We start from the raw sequence: 14780 nt of genomic DNA, 5'->3' as shown, positions 1-14780 counted from the left end.
ATGTGGAGAAATTCAATTAATGCAGCATTTCTATGCATGCAATTTATGCCCCACCACATGTACTAAAGAAGATCTAGTAAATGGCGAGATAATGCTATCTATTAGGTTAAAAACAGTTTCATATTTTTAACATTTGTAAACTTGTTTTAACTATCTAAATTTCATATATGCTCATAATTTTAAATTGTTCTCTGACAGGTATAAAGAAAGACAAAAAAAGAGGATATACTGTACAAATCACTGAAACCTGCCATTTTTTATATATCTGAGCTCAAAAACAAGAAAAGAAGCCAACTATGACTATATTCTTCTTCCTAAGAAAGCCCAGAACTGATTTACACATTCAGAAGGTACCCTTCCAGGGAGGCTAGAACAATTTTGCCATATGATATTTCATATGGCTATTGACTTATTGTGACCTTTTGGGTAGAAACGGAGTAAAGAATCAACATTGGTCCCTGTGTCCACTAGAGGACAGAAGGGGAAGAAAAATCTCCCCCCTCCTTTTTTTTTCATCAAGGGAGTCTTTTCTCTTGCTCTCTCCATTTTCATGGGTGTGTTTGGGGACACAAGAGATGACCTTCTCTATTGCTGTTCTCAGACTTTGGAACCCCCTCCCACAGGAGGCCAGACTAGCCCCATCTTTACTGTCCTTTCTCTTCAGCAAAGCTGAGAGAGGTTCTTAAATGCTGCCTTGTTGCATTGAATATCTGTTTTTAGTGTTCATTTTTTTAACCATTTTAGTGTGGTATTTGTTTGATTCTTTTACACTATTTGTATACAGTACTTACTATTTTTAGCTTTTAAATATTATCTTTCACTGATATCAACTGCCTTGGGTCTATTTTATAAGTGTAAGGCAGGGTAACAGTCATTTTAAAATAAATAAATAAATAAACCCTGCAGCTGTGGAGTGCTGTAGATTGCATTTGGACTCCCGGATTGCTGATATAGTGGAGTGACAGAGAGATTAGGCTCCAGTTAGAAGTCATCTCTGCTACAAACTCACTAGGTAGGCGAGCAATTGCCTCACCTCCTCAATCACCTATATACAATACAGGGATAATAAGCCTTACCAAGTTTACATAGGGATAGCAGGAAGATATACTGTATATAAATGCAACAACAAGCATTACTTCTACTGCTCTTTCTATTATTATGCATTGACAGGGACTGAAGGTGTTTGGATTAAATTAATCTTGTTCCTGTACCAGAATGGAGAAATTATTTTTCTTGATTACAATATACCTTAATAATTCACCAGATGACACATTATTCAATGTGTTTTATACATGTATGTAGTTTTAAGTAGCAAAAAGAAAGACTGCACAAGCATTTCTCTGTTGCTATGATGATGCAGATTTATTTGCTACTCAGTGATTCATTTAAATTTTGATTTCTGGAATGTACGTATATAAATAATACAAGTACATTTAAGATTCTTTTGGTGAGGTATGTTCTTATTGAAACCAGTGAAAGTTCCTTAACCAGTCCTAATGCAACACGGAACAATCTATATTCTAGCATTTTATTGTATTTCTTGCCATTTTACCAACGTCTTTTACTCAATTATTTACTTCAGAGTGGCAAACATTTGCTAGAAGAAAGCATGAATCCAAAGTAAATGAACTATTTCAAACTACTCACCCAGCAAGCACCCATGATGACTATACTTACCAAATATACAGAAATAGTACATGAGTCAGCTGAATGCTCATCTCAAAAATATTATAGTCTCTGACTGTTCTAATTCCAAGTCCAGTTCTTCACAAATGGCTTTTAATTTAAATATAATCTCTGATATGGATTTATACAAATGCTGTCTATGTCGATTAGTAGTTTAAGGAAATTTACCAAAGTGTATTTTTACTTTTATTTTTTACTTTTTAACATTTTACTTTTTTTGATCCATTTTATAAACTCTTCTCATATATTCCTGTATAGTCAGGTAATACAAGTTACACCCTCGCCAGCACAACAAATATTTAATTTAATAAATTATCAGCACAATTAGATTTTAATACACAATCACATCTATTCAGAAGTACTAACAGTGATTCTTACACAGTTAACAACAAACTTTCAATAAGAGAACAATTGTTTTATTCTCAATTTTCTTTTGTTGACTTGAATCTTTTATGAGTGGAGATAATACTGCTTGGGTTTGGCTATCTAGAATACAGATATTTTAGTTGCTTCTGTTAGTTTCACATACACGTTTCACGTCAACAAGATGCTGAGACAACCATTGGTTTAATATAATTATTGTGGAACAATGACAGCAAATATCACCCACACATCACTTCTTATAGTCTGGAAAAGCAGGTGGCTATACTTTATTTCTTTTATATCTATCCATAGCTTTCACTGCTTTGAGGTATGTTTCAAACCAAACTGGTCAGTTTAGGAATGACTGTTTAAAATAGCTAAGTTCTTGTGTGAAGTCTATGCCCTCTCTTAACTCTAAATGTCAATATTAACTTCTATAATTGTGTATATATTTCATGGGAACATGGAATACTAGATACACTGAAGCTTAGCTTAGGCTTTCAAATAACACACCTCTCAATCTTACTGAAGGCCGCTGCTTCTTGGGAATCAAGAAAATGAATGCAATGCTGGTATTAAAGAAGTATAAAACCAGGAGAATATTTTGGTAATATTTTGAATTTATATGAAATAGTGGTATGTCACGCACTTCTCCATTAGCTCTGACTATCTATGTATAACCTCATCATTCTGTGAAACACTGCTTAAATATTTCATGATGTAACTTGCTTCCTGAAAAATCTGTGATATAATGGGAAATAGATGTTATATGTCTAAAGAGCAGGAAAACACGGTATTTTTCCTTGCCAAATAATTTGTCCACTAACATTGCAAACAACAAAAAACATGCTGGTAATACAGGACAGTTTCCTGTTTTTCTATTTTATTCCCCCACAACAAAAATGTAATAATAAGATTTTTTTAAAAAAACTTCACAAGTCTTAATATGCCCAACTAACTTTGACACACATGAATCTACTAAGCAGGAGTCCATGACACTGATTACATTGTTTAATGCCTACTTCAGGATGTTTAAGAAGAGGATGATATCATCTAAATATGTGATAAAAAGAGATTACTGGTACATATAATATTCCACACTGGCAGGCATTCCTATCGTGTCATATCAAAGTCTAAGAAAATGTTGAAAGTTAGAAATGTTATCAAGCATTAGCAGGCATTTAAAGAACGTCTCTTGAATATTTCTAGCATAAAAAGTATTTCATGTGATGTAAATTAATGGTAATTTTTCTGACTTTAAAAGAGAGCTCTGCCAGTACATTTCAGTGGTCTGGACCCAATTCTGCTAACACAGAGATGCTTTCAATTTGCTCTGCCTGCCTTTCCCGCCTTAGATGGCTGCGATTGCAGCAAAATTAATCCATTTAAAAATCTGCGTCTTAAACTTAAGGATTTTCAATCCCCCCACCCCTATTTTTTTTCTTAGAATATCAATAAGTTCCAATTGAAGAGCGGATTCTTTTGCAATTCAGGCATGTGCCGGCGATAACAGGCGAGTTGGCATGAAGAGAGGCAGAGATGGATTAATTATGCAGAGAACATGGAAATTCTGCTTATCATCGGCTAGCAAAGGAGCCCAGCTCACATAATCAGCAAACGAAGGGAGAGAAAAAAAATAACAATGCAATGGCACCTTCCAGCCCATCATCAGGATTTTTCTACCCCCTTGTAATTAAAAAATAACATACACTTATAGCCCTATCTCCTGTGCAGGCAAGGAGTGGATGTCCACAAAATAATTGCACTGGGATATTAGAGCTGGAAACGAGGGCTGCCCATTCCTGCTATCCCTTCCTCCCTCCCTTCCCATTCTCTTCTCTGGCCTGTACGAGGCCTGTCCTTTCTGCCTGCAATCTGAATCAGAACCCTAAGATGGGTGTCTCTGGTGATATCCTATCTTATTATCCATGACTCTCAAAACTCATCCTTTATCATGATTCAAGCAAACACATATATGATAAATACAGTACTTTAAAGTCTTGAAGCAAAGAGATTTTATTCTTCCCAGATGCCTCCAAGGGTATCAGAAAAATCATTTTGATGGTTCTTTTTAACTGGCCTTTTACCAAGTTATGAAACAGAGTGATAATCATAAAGTATTTCGACATGCTTCCTGTTCATTGTGGATCTCTAGGAGGGTCTATATATGTGGCAGAAAAAGATTATGGAAAGAAAAGAAGTAGGAGAAATGAGAGAAAAGCAAAACAAATCAGCATTATTATTATTATTGCTAGGAGTAAATTGCCTTATCGTTGGTATCTTCTGTTTCCCTGATGACAGAATTTGTTTTTATGAATATCCTTATACCATGCCTGACAATCAGAATGCATTACAAATGTGTTTTCCTTTTTTAATTCCTCCTCCCACATATTTTTATTTTAGTTTATAGCTCTTCCTTATGAATGAATAGAAGCTTTTGGAAATTGTGGGCATATTCACTGGGCTGCAAAAAAGGAAGGAAGGAAGGAAGGAAGGAAGGAAGGAAGGAAGGAAGGAAGGAAGGAAGGAAGGAAGGAAGGAAGGAAGGAAGGAAGGAAGGAAGGAAGGAAGGAAGGAAAAGAAAAAATAAAAGAAAAAATAAAAGAAAGAAAGAAAACAAAGCAAAATGAAACAATTAAAAAAACTGGAAGAAAAAGAATGGAGATGAAAACAACACAATATTTGCAATCAGAAGGAGAGTATTTTCAAATAACTGTAGGCAGACAATTGATGCATATTCTTCCATATACGAGAACCACTATGGGGTGCTCTTTGCACACTAAGATAATTTTTTTTCTTTTGCTTGCATTCATATTAACAATAGACAGAGGTGTAAAATAGCAGCTCATGTTGGATGGGACTGCTCTTATTGCCAGCCAAGCAGGCCCCACCCAGTTATCTCTCCAATTTTGAAAAAAAATTAGAGCTCTTTTCTCCCCGATCCCCCATCTACCACATACCTGTTTCCACAATCTGTTTCATCGTGACTGATAATGGTCTTTGTATCCTCTTTAAGTAAATTTTGAAACAATCTATTCTCCCATAATGAGGCATTCATTTTGTTCTGTGAAGAGTAGCAGTATTTTTAAGGCATCATCACATTGACTGGAAAATAATCAGGTGAAGTTCCAAGGATTGGTAGTGTATTTGACTTTATGGGAATTATTTATCCCCCCCCCCCCCAGTAACCACAACTGTGTCTCCTGCAAGTTTGGAACGGTCTCAAGAGGAGCATGCTGGGATACCAGTGGACATTAGTCATTTCCAAATTGCCAGAGAAGAGATCCAGAAAGAAGAATAAAGAATGGGGTTTCCCAGAACAATACCAGACCAGAATACTCTCAGAACAGTTGGAGGGGAAGGACTGGATAAAAAAATAGATAGCATCAGGAGATGACAGTAAGAGATAGATGTCAACCAAAAATATACTCTTCTCTTCTTCTGGGCTTCGTGAAAATTGACAGCTATTTTCTGCATTTCAGAGGCACCTACAGTAGGCCCTATGTTTGGAACATTATTTTAAAAATTGCAAAGTATTAACACCATTAATTGTTTGAAGGTAATGTGTTACTTGTTCTCACCAGTCACAAGTAATGAAAATTGTAGCATATTTATAAAATGTTGATTTTATATTTTTATAAAGTACTCTTAACCATCTGGAAGTGCTCTCCCCCCCCCCCCCCATTTGCCAGTGGATCTGTGACAAGCCAACCTTCCTTACTTCCACCAAAATACCAGCTCTGCAGGACAGACATAGCTTCTCAGCAAGACTAACAGCCCTTTAGGAAGACTTCCAGAAATGCTTATAGGCTGATAAACAGGGCACACAAAGGCCGGCAAAGTGATGCAGGCACTGCTGATATTGGGCCTCATGAAAGGGCAGTCAACGGTTAGTTCTTCATGTTATCATTACATATTAATGCTGCTGAGGGAGCTGGTGAGGCACTGGCTACAGGTACTCTGCACCTTGAGTGTGGTGGGTGGGAAATGTCATTTCTTACCACCATGACATCTGAATCACATGGAGTATTCCATCTGCTTTACTTCCAGTGGAATCAATTAATTTCACTGAAAGCAAGGTGCATGAATGACCCATTCCATATACCTTGTTTATAAGACTATTGGTACTTACAAGAGGTGAGCTGCTATTTATGTCTGCCTTAAAGCTGTGAATGTTCCATGCAGGTGGATTTGGGTTTAAAGGAGGAAAACAAAATCCTCTGTCTCTCTCTGTCTGTCTGTCTGTCTGTCTGTCTGTCTCTCTCTCTCTCTCTCTGTGTGTGTGTGTGTGTGTGAGAGAGAGAGAGAGAGACAGAGAGAGAGAGAAGAGGAAGAAGAAGAAAAAGAACACAAAGAAGAAGTTGCCTGGCACCAGTAAGATGAGCACAATATGACTCAGCACTTGAAACTCTGGGTCTTCTTCCTTCATCCTTTAGTAAAGCAACACCCCCATAAACAGGGAAAAACTGGTTGCTATTCCAGTGCAAAATGTATGTTAATCCTTCTTATGTTTGAATTATAGTCACAATTAGAGTAGGCTCATTAAATCAGTGGAGATTTAGTGAGTCAACACCTATGTATATTCCATTGATCCACTGGAACTATTCCCTTTGTGGCATTGTGACCAGCCCTCATCCAGACTTGCCACTTCTCAAATAACCTTCCTTTTAAAAGGCTTGTCTTCAGCCATAAACATACAAGCCCAAGTGGTTTAAGAATGGGGGGAAATGATAAGTTTTTTCTTACAACATATCAACTGGTAAAGTAAACAAGAGTTCAATATAAGTTCTTCTTCAGTTACAGCCCACTGCTAAAATATAACCTGCCTTTCCAGATGCAAAATAACTTCTCTCTCTTCCCTCCAGGTCCTCTTGGCTGGACCTCCTGCAGGCTCAGCTCCTGCATTCCCCCAGCCAATTGTCATCTTTCTCCTGTTACCAGAAAAAATTGACTAGGGTTCTGTCACAGACATACTACTGGATTTCAGCTTCAGTGTAATGTAGACATATCTCTGGATGCTCTGCTTGAACCTCAGTTTTATCCTATGTTTGCCAAATAAGGAGTCCTGGAGAATTTGGAAGCTCACCTCATTTTTATCTTTTAGTTATCTAATAAAGATATTACCTAAGCTAAAACTTTGCCCATTATTCTCATTTATCCTGACCTTATTATGAGGATGTTCATGGAATTGCAGCTTAAGCCGCCCAGAGTAGCCACATTCTAGATGGGCGGCAAATAAATAAATAAATAAATAAATAAATAAATAAATAAATAAATAAATAAACAAACAAACAAACAAACAAACAAACAAACAAACAAACAAACAAACAAACAAACTGTATAGATGAAAGCTCCATGTTTGATTTTGAGTGGAGTCACATCACTGGAGGTGGAAGTTTAACTATTTTTCCCCAAAACATTTTCTAAATCTGACCTATTTGCTTCAGCCACTGTTTGTAACTCTCTGAGTAGAGAGGAAGTAAGTTCATGTTTTTCCCAGTAGCATAAAATGCAGCAGTAGTGGTCATATTTATATTTATTTTGAAAAGAGTTTGAGGGTTAAATCATAAACATCAGAACCATTCACTGACTTTAGAGTAAAATAGAAATACCAGGATCCACTCAGTCACCAATACATAATGGCTAAAGTCCTGTTGCTTAGCCTAGCAAAAACAGTGGTGCCTCGCATAGCAATCACTCCGTTTTACGGTGAAATCGCTTTGTGACTATGTTTTTGCGATCGCAAAAGCGATCGCTTTGCGATGTTCCCTATGGGCTATTTTTGCTTTGCGATGATCGCAGGGAAGCAATCATCGCAAAACCCCCATTTTCGGCCAGCTGATCGGCGGTTTCAAGATAGACACCCGCTGTTTTCAGGCACGGATTCCTCACTTTAGAGGCACCGAATATGGCGGCGCTATGGAGGATTTTCACTTAAAGGTGAGTTTTAAGCCCATAGGAACACATTAATCACGTTTTAATGCATTTCTATGGGCTTTTTATTTTCACTTAGCGATGTTATCGCTTAGCAGCGATTTTTTCAGAACGAATTAACATCGCTAAGCGAGGCACCACTGTAGTAGTAAAGTAGCTTATTCTGTAACCTACTATGCTAAGGTAAGTCACAGAACAGGACCATTTCAGTCAATGGCATTTATGGAGGAAATGGCTCCCTAAAGTCACACTGATTCAGTGAGCCTCCTCTAGTGCCATTTATTAAGCTAAGCAACAGGATTTTGGCAAGTATGCAATTTGGCCATTGCCTAAACTTATTTATTCTCTAAATAACGTATGATTCACGCAGTACAGAAAGAAAATAAAGAAAGCTATTATAATAAGGATCTTCTGTGACACATTGGTTATTCTGCATATAAAATTCCCAGGGAAAAAAATTGGGGGCACAGTATCTGAAATTCAGATAACGAAAAATTATTCTCTCATGAAATCACTGTGATTGCCTTGTTGTGGTTAGACATGTCATATTTCTATTTATTTAAAATAGTTTGTCCTTGAAAGACTTCGATCATTCCCATAGATAAGCAAATTTAAAATAATAGAATTTGCCATACTGATATTGAAAAGAATGATCTCTATTTATATCTTGTGAATTTGCATAACAGGATCACTGTGAAGTTCATGGAGAGCTGAAATTATCCAAAGAAGAGGGAGGTCTGATTGACACCTACAAAATAAAATAGCTTGAAATTGACTGAAGTGTCATGGTGCTTAAAGGATACCTTATTTGTCTACCAGGGATGTTGGCATGTCTTTGGGTTGAAGTCCAAAGTCCAGCACCATGACTTTGGAACCAAGTCCCAACTACGAGTCCCTGTTACAAATAAGCTTTTTTTCCCTCAGAAAAAAAGGGAGGGGTGGGTGGGTTCTGAGTTGTGAGCTGAACCTGCGTCATGGGGGGGAACCGTCTCATCTTAGTCAAGGCGAAAGTGCAACCTAAGTTCAACTTGACAGCGCATCCCACAACTCAAGTCCCCATCTCTGGTTTCTACCTAAAAAATTCTTGATGCTAGAAAAGCACTGCATGCCCATCAGTGCTCTGAACCTACAGACATGCCCAGCCTTGGATCCTAAAGTGCCAAATATTCTCCTTGAGTCTCATTATTTTTGTTACAAACATTGGATTAAATTGAAAAAGCCACCCAAGGGGGGGGGGTGTTGATGTATGTGGAGGTGCAGTGAGGGGAAGATGCCAGGATGCTTGGGGTTGCACTGGGGCCCCTAAAGGCCACATATAGCCCTCAGACCACATGTTGCCATCTTTGGGCCAGTGTAAAAGAAAAGCATAGTTCAATCTTGTGTTTATCTACTTAAAAAAAAACTAGAACAAGATGCATTGCCTGACACCAGAAGCAAAGTGAGTGACTAAGGAATGGAAGCAATTGTTTACTGAACCACTTAAGCCATACACTGAAAGCATGACTCTCATTTACGTTACTGCTTATCAATGATTCTGACAGTCTAATTTAGACATAAAAACTGCTATAATTAAACTTTTGGGACCAGGAAACTTTGCTGGTCTATTCCAATCACCCGCAAATCAGATCCTGTTCTACCTTTCACCCACTTCTTGCTGCTTTTTCCAATTTTATATGTTTTACACGACAACCTCTGTCAACCCTGACCATAAAGGAATAATTCAACTATTAAAAAGATTAGACCACTGTAATGTGCTCTGCGTGGGGCTGCCTTTGAGGCTGTTACGAAAACTCCAGGTGGTGCAGAATGCAGCGGCCAGACTACTTAGTGGAGTAAAAAAAAATACCAACACATCTCACCCACCCTGGCCACGTTGCATTGGCTGCCCATTCTGTTCTGCATCAACTTCAAAGTGTTGATGCTTACATACAAAGTCCTAAACCAGGCATGCCCAACCTTTCACCTTCCCTGAGCCATAATAGAAGATGAAAATTTGGTTTGGGCCACATGGGGGAGGCAGCCCTAGCCATCCTCCGCAGCTCCGCTCCAAGTGCGCTTACCAGCAGCTGCGATCTCGGACAGCAGAGGCTGCCAGCTTCAACTCCGGCGGCATTATGGGCCCGGGATGGGGTCTGCCTATTGACGGGGACAGCGCAATGCAGTCACACAGCCCCCCTCTCCCCTCCCCTCCCACTCCTTCCTTCCCTCGCCCCCCATTGTGATGTGCCCCAGCCGCATTCTGGCTGCAAGTGTCGGCAGTGTAACTTGAAACTTTGGAATTTCTTTAAAAATAAAAAATTGCACTGGGCCACATTATGAGCCGACCTGGGCCGCATGCGGCCCTTGGGCCGCAGGTTGGACAAGCCTGCCCTAAACGGTTTAGGGCCTCGATACTTGGCGGAATGCCTACTCCCACCAAGAACTACCTGTATCACTCGATCGAGTCAGGAGGTGAGGCTGAGGAGCCTGACGCCGAGGGAGGCCCGGAAGGAAAAAACAAGAAACCGGGCCTTCTCGGCGATGGCTCCTCACCTCTGGAACAACCTACCTCCGGAGATTCGTGTGGCTCCCTCACTGGGTATTTTTAAAAAACAACTAAAAACATGGATGTTTCGGCAGGCCTTCCCTCCAGTTAATTCCTGATGTTTTCCTTCCCTCTCCTTTTCTACTGCTTGTTTTCTGTCTTGTTGGATTTTGTTTATTGTTCACTACGTAATAATTTTATGTCTATCTGGGTATTTTATGTGTACTTTATTTATGTTGTAAGCCACCCAGAGTGGTCATAACTGACCAGATAGACGGGATATAAATAAAATAAATAAATAAAAAATAAAAAGGCTCTTTTAACCCTCATGTACCAGGAATTTTGTTTTGCTTTGCCACATTGCATTGCATGAGAGAAGTACTTTCCAGCTCCATGAGATTTAAAATGCATTGAGGGTTAGCAGGGGGGTTAGCATTATGCTTAAGGAAGAGTTTAATGTACACTTTTCATACCTTCTGAGCCCACTCAGAATTCTATCGTTCTCCTTCATCTTGAACGGGGATAGTCTACTGTCAAAGAAATGTCAATAGCTTGGTACTAGAATATATCACTTTTGCTTCATGAAAAAAACAATTCGGAACCTTTTTTTTTTTTTGTTCCAATATGTCAACTGGCAGAGGAAAGAGCAAAAAACCTAAGAACAAAATACAGTTCTGAGGGACATTTTTAGTCCCAGATGTTGTCTTTTGCAAAAATATGAATGTAATCTCTTACAAGTTGTTGAAACATTGTTTACAAATGTTCCACTGACAATAAAATAGAACGCCTACTTTGTAGGTCTAGTTCTGTGTTAATTCTGCAACAGCATAAGACTCTGAAACTTCTGCATTTGTATCTCTAGGCAAGTGTCACTTTCTTGGGACATTTAAATATAGCTTCTCAGTATGGAAGTTACCTAACCTGATGGTATGACTATTCCTTCTGAAAGTATGTGATTTTCCCCTTTCCCTCCTTGCTTTCCAGTCATTCCATTCCCCCTCCAAAACAGTCGTTAGGTTTGCTTGTCCTCATCTTTTCCAGGTGCAAATTTGTTGTTAGAAACAGGGATTCTATAAGTACAGAAATACACCTGATTTTCACAAGCTTGCTTCATCTCCCATAGCTTCCGGATCAGCTTGCTTTTTTTGCCATTGATCACCGGGGTGAAAACAAAGGCTTTATTGGCCATTCTGATTACTCAAGTCTAAAGCTCAAAGCTTGAAGAGAATCACATTGCTGGAACAGTATAAAGTGCATTCAATTTCTAACAACTTGATGCCAATGGGAGCTTTTTTGAGGCTTGATTGGAAGAGGGGAGGAACATAATCACAGTGGGACAGGAAAGGTTAATTCCACCACCCATGTGTGTCATGATGATTAACTCTCCTCCCTCCACTAACATTTTGTACTGGATTGTTCAAACAGCAGACCTATTTTCACATTACATATTTCATGTAAGATGTAGTCTCTTGGTTTAGCATGGGACCTCTTCACCCGAAGACACAGATTATCAGAACATAAGGAAAGCATACCTATGTCTTCTTGCTTTTTTTCTTCCTCCTTAGTAAGATTCTTATAGACTGACTACTGGCCCTGACGAACAGGCAGGTCTAGGCAGGTCTGGAGAGAGTCCGGCTGCCAGGCTGGTATCAACAGCTTCATATTCTCACATTCCACAGCTGCCAATTTCAGAATGTTCTTCTGCCTGTCGTTGAGCTTGCTTTGGAAAATTTGCACAAGCTGTATACATCTATAATCTTTTACATTTCCTGAAAACAAGTTTTAACATCTTTCACAATAGGAGGCAGATAATGGAATTCTCAGTAACCGTAACAGCAAATGGATTTGTAATCTACCCGTGATTAAAATTATTTTCATCATGAAGTAGAAATTCTCATTATTGTTGCCATTTTAATATTATCAACTATGAAGTGTCTTAGTGATTGATACTGTAGACAGTGAAACCCTATATTATGGTAATTAAATTTAAAATGAATCAGCTATCCTTATATGTCTCTGTAGTACAGTACCTGATTATTTTAAAACAATTATCTTTCCATGTCACCTAATGGTGTCTGCTACTTTGAATGGCCTCCAGGAATTGTTCAGGGGCAAAAAGTTGAACTCAAAGTGCAATGCACACCCCAAGGCCATCTGTGCAGCAATAATTTGCATCTGGGGGCTGCCTCCGTGGAATTATTAGTATTTTCTTCCTTGACAATGGAATACTGAGACCTCTTAAGCAATGTATACAAGAGCATGGCATTCAGGAAGAGGTCTCATCCTTTAAATCTGCATAGAAAAGAGCATTCGCTGTGTGTTGGAAAGACAGATTTCGCCAAAAAGAGTAAAAGTATCTTCCCTATCCACTTAATCCTAAATAGGCCCTCCTCCTCCACTCTCAAGCATTCTCCCTGGCAACCCCTCCCTTCGGCTTTTGCTGCTGCTTGTTATTACGAGATACTCCTTTTTCTCCATTGGGGTGAAATTTTTGTACAAAACACATTCTTTAGTATCTTCCCTTCATTTGCAGATTTCAGCCAGCTTGCTAAAGCACACCTGTTGTGCTGTCTGGATTTTCTTTTTTTTTTTCCTCCCCCTCCTGATCATAGGCTTCTGACAAAGGGGCGGGGGGGGGGGAGAAAGATTTTTATCAAACACTCTTCACTGGACAATGAATTTTCTTCACCATTTGAATGTATCTCTGGAATGCCTGAGTGATTCATTACAGCAGATTCTGAAGTATGACAATGGGCCGCAGAAATGACTGATGGTATCTTTTTCCTGATTTCATTTCCCTGATCCTCTTCATCCCTTGGCCTGTGTACCTCGATTAATTAGAAACCAGGGATTTTCACTCATCAGCTGATGGGTTTCATGCTCTGCTCTGTCACAAATCTGCTGCTTTCACTATCTCTCTTACAGCTGGTGGTTGCTTTTAAAACTTTCTTTTTTCTCTCTCTCTCTCACCCACCCCCCTCGTTTTGAAGCAGCGCTTTGTGACTACAGGTTTAGGCCTTTTTAAGATTCAGACATTTTTTTGAAAAAAAAAGATTAAAAATTAAAGTAAAGAAGATTCAAAATCTCTGATTAAGTTAATCCCTATCCAAATGATACTTGTCCAAAAATGAACTTTTTGAAGAGATAATAATGTAAATGTTTCATAGCTCTCGGCTTTCTAAGTTCCCCCCTTTTTTTCAAGATATAATAATTGAAGTATTATGCAAAAGGATGAAAGTATATAAATACATTTTTTTCCTTGTATGCAGAAAGCACATATGTTCTGCCCGTATGCATTTTAGTGCTGTCTATGCTATATTGTTAAGCCAATTGCATTCAAGTTTCACTTGCAAGAGCCACCTTATAATAGGATCCTGCAATAAATCATTGAACCATTATTGTTTCTGGAGGAAATATTCCATAATTGAAAATATGCTGCCCCTTGGGGCCTATACCAAATTAAATCACATGGCGATAAAATCCCTAAGGAAACAAACTATAATTAAATAGTATTTTACATGCAGAAATTTTTGCAATAAAAATCTACCCCCCCTTGGAAATCTAAAATAATGTGTGAATCAAAAGTATCAATTATGTCCTGCATAGAAAATGTAACCACTGTTGGTTTACTTTTTATCTCAGTATATTTGTATATTCTTTGTTTAGGTCTAATTTCTGCATTTTGCATGTTTGGAGATTATAATGGAAGGCCTTCTTTTTTGTGTTCTTGGTACAAAAGAGTTACAACCCCCATAGCAATTCCATTGCCACACTGTGTGGAAACTGCGTGCTGTATTTTGTTCTATTGTGTTTTGTATTACATGCAGTGACCGTAATGGTGGGAAATGCAGAATACAAATCCATAATTGAAATGACGCAACTAACAACTTACAGTAAGGAAAGAAGAGTTGGGCATGGTGGCCAAGCAGCAAGCTAGCATTTCAGTAATGATGGTTGAGGATGATGAGTAATCCAGGTGGCTAATTCCCATTTTACAGGGGAAAAAGTATTCTCATTATCATAATTATTATCATCATTACCTTCGTTGTCATCATCTTCAGGCCATTTGTGTGCTGTTTATTCATGGTAAAATGATGCTCAAAACAGTCAACAGGAACATTTTTATACGTGCATATCATGATTGTAAAACTCTGAAGATGCCGGCCACAGAGACTGGTGAAACGTTAGGAAGAAGAACCTCCAGAACACAGTCAAAGAGCCCGAAAAACCCACCACAACCATCAGATCCCGGCCATGAAAGCCTTCAAGAATA

This window comes from Pogona vitticeps, chromosome 4 (genome assembly GCF_051106095.1).
Source record: "Pogona vitticeps strain Pit_001003342236 chromosome 4, PviZW2.1, whole genome shotgun sequence".
Taxonomy (NCBI): domain Eukaryota; kingdom Metazoa; phylum Chordata; class Lepidosauria; order Squamata; family Agamidae; genus Pogona; species Pogona vitticeps.
Note: the sequence above shows the minus strand (reverse complement) of the source record.